At 34.5% G+C, this 3,188-nt stretch overlaps 1 long non-coding RNA gene across 1 annotated transcript in view; it reads right to left on the bottom strand.

Moving 5' to 3' along the window:
* LOC107757907 (uncharacterized) overlaps positions 1-1,581 on the bottom strand; it is an 11,487-nt gene extending 9,906 nt beyond the window's left edge. The window contains exons 1-2 of the long non-coding RNA XR_001641977.1: positions 1,476-1,581; positions 1,348-1,386 (exon numbers count right to left, since the gene is read on the bottom strand). This is a non-coding gene — a long non-coding RNA (uncharacterized LOC107757907). The remainder of the gene's footprint in view (positions 1-1,347; positions 1,387-1,475) is intronic.
* Positions 1,582-3,188: the final 1,607 nt, after the last annotated feature.

Raw genomic sequence — 3,188 nt, 5'->3', positions numbered from 1 at the left:
ATATATATATATTTCTGTCAAAATTACTTATATATAATATAATGTAATGTAATGTCATGTAATATAAGTAAGGGATACCCCTATTCTGCAATAACAACCGGCTGGATATACATTATCTCACTTATTACACGGCTACTTGCCACATAAGTAAATAATTAGACAAAATATTGATTTGTCTTGAAATATTTGAACGCAAAGCTTCCAGTGAGCAAGAGGTTCAAACTAGATGGACATTTAAGAAATACGGGACATATCACTTATTACACAACATTTCACCACATAAATAATTAAGGCGATAAAATATATTGATTTAAGACAAAAATGTTTTAAATTCTTACCAGTATGTTAGTTATCTTATAATCCATTACAGTGTACAAAACAATCGTCGCAAAATGGCAGCAGCTGCGGTTGAAAGGAGAGAGTGAGTCTGCGATACCAGGATGACATAATTAAATTATTTTACACATAATATTGAATCGAGCTTTAATATTTTATTAGCTAACGAAACGCAAAGCTTCCACCTAGAAAAACTGTTCCTGGCAGTATAGCGCAGACTTCAGTTACCCAGATGAGCCTGTGTTATCAGCTTTTACCAGTTGTTATCGAGGAATAACATACATTGGAACGTCGCGACTGACCAATCAGAATCAAGTATTCCACAGAACTGTGTTATAATTTAATATAATATAATATAATAATTTCTACACTGTAAAAATAACATTTTCCTGTTAAATTGCGTAAATTTATGGCATGTTAGCCAAAAATGTACTATAAAAATATGGTGACAATGTTTCAGGTATGGCATATTGATGCCTGAAAATTTTACAACTTACACTAGGCAAAATAATGTAAATATATCAATACTAACTACTTGATAACATCTACTTGAACTATCTGATTTTTTTAACCACCATAATAATACAGGTGTCAGAGCAGACATGTAACACAAAACATGCTAATGTACATTACTAATAACAAAAATAAAAAAAAATGTGTCATACAAGGACTTCTGGGAATGTCCTTTACGGTTTCACACCATGAATTATATTGTAATTCAAAATTCGAAAGGTACTTCACAATAAAATTACATGTAATGTGATGTTAAACCATTTAGAATTTTCACCATATATGGCAAAGCAATGTACAGTTAAACAATAACCGCAGAATTATTCTTTAAAAATGACAAACTTTTAAGTCAGGTTAAGTTAAAACTTGTGTGCGGATAGTTCAGAAAGTTCCATTGTTGTCACTGTAAAGTCATGTAATTCACAAATTTAGCATGCAGAAATGCAAGCCGTACCAGAGAAAGGTTTGTTTGTTATTAGCATGTGAAGGTGATAAACATACCTCGTCAGGCGCTGTGGTTGAGGGTGCTCCCCAAACTTCCTGTAAAGAGAGAAAAACACTTTAGCAGAAATTCAACCACAATACAAACAAAAACATAATTTTATGCGCACAAATATTTGAGGGCACACCTGTGTATTATACTGTGCCACTGTAACACAAACACACAAGCCCGTTCCCATCACTCAACAAGGGGCAAACACAATCATGCACTCAAATGTGCCGCGACGGGCAAACACGCACCTGCCCGCTATTTGAGATTAGCAGGCTTGCAGCTGTTGTAGTGACCTTGTGAGAGCACAGTCACATGACCGTGTGTACAAACACACACAGGTGGCCAAACTAAACCACTTTCCCATTCGGATTACATCCACCAGGCTAATTATCACATGAAAGCTGTCTAACGGCACAGTTTAGCGATTCCTGCTGCCAAAACCGCATCACTTTCCTTTTGATAGGGATTTAAAGGAATGTTCCGGGTTAAACGCAAGTTGAGCTCTCGCCACAGATGCTGTTGATTACCGCAGCCCTCACTTTGGAAAAACAAGCATAAATCACATTTGCAGTAATAAACGTATAATGGAAGCCTACAGGGCAAGGCATTCTCTGGGATACATGTTAAAATATACACAGTTTTGAAAGTAGTCTTGAGTTAACACATACCATATAATGAATATAGTGAGATATAATTGCTTGCTAATCATTAACGATTACTAATGCAATATTTGAACTTTTACAAAACCACTAAACTCACACAATATATGCTGAGATATCAAAAAGAACATGATTTAGCCTAACTATTTGCACAGTACTAGTTCGTACAGAGCAAACTAAAAAGAAAAAATTGTGCAGGATTTTTTTCTGTCAATATTTTGTTTAGGATTTACTTTGAAACTCAGAAATTGATAGTACATTTCACAAATAATTACAAAGAACTGGCAGGTAACACACCACAATAAATTAAAAGTGAAATTTTGAAATAGAAATCCTGAAATTTGAAAATTTCTTGTAAAATGTATTCCAATAATCTGTTTTATTTACTTACATTTTAACAGTGTAGGCCTATAAGTTTTTTTTTCCTCAGCCCAGTTGTAAAAATGGACAACTTGAAAGAATTCTGAATTTAAAAAAGAAAAAAAAAAAATGTTTTTGCAGACTTACAGTACGCGCATTACTGTGAACTGATTTTTCAAGTCACAGATACTGTCAATAAAGCTTAATAAGATTTGAACCCATAACATTTCTTTAAATGATCATGATCAGAAAAACAACGCAGCAGTTTAAAGGGGTCATATGATGCTGCTAAAAAGAACATTATTTTGTGTATTTGGTGTAATGAAATGTGTTTATGCGGTTTAAAGTAAAAAAAACACATTATTTTCCACATACTGTACAATGCTGCATCAACACTAACTGCGTTACTGAAAACATGCCTTCTTTCTTTGCGTGCACATTTGCGGCGGGATTATGCAAATATTTCCACATAGTGGGGTAGATATGTGGGGGCGTGTTAGAATGAGCCGTTTTAGGGGGGCGTGGCAGAGTCTTAACTTTGATAAAGAATATCTCTTTGGTTTTGAGACTTTAGTCTTTGCAACTTCAGGGATCTTATCTATGCACAATCAGCTTGTAACACTCCAAAGAGAAAGGAAAACTTGAAATCGCATCATATGACCCCTTTAAGAAAAGTCCAATGATGGCCCAGTAATGGCCGCAAATTCCCTCAGATGTGATATTTCACGTCAGGCAGACATAGACAGTGTTGGGAGTAACGCATTACAAAAGTAATAATATTACAGTAGTATATTACTTTTTGCTGTAACGCAGTAATATAACGCATTACT

Source organism: Sinocyclocheilus rhinocerous, unplaced genomic scaffold, assembly GCF_001515625.1.
Source record: "Sinocyclocheilus rhinocerous isolate Xijiao unplaced genomic scaffold, SAMN03320098_v1.1 scaffold1555, whole genome shotgun sequence".
In the NCBI taxonomy this organism is placed as follows: domain Eukaryota; kingdom Metazoa; phylum Chordata; class Actinopteri; order Cypriniformes; family Cyprinidae; genus Sinocyclocheilus; species Sinocyclocheilus rhinocerous.
The sequence above is the reverse complement of the archived record's forward strand: the minus strand, read 5'-3'. Positions and strand labels throughout refer to the sequence as shown.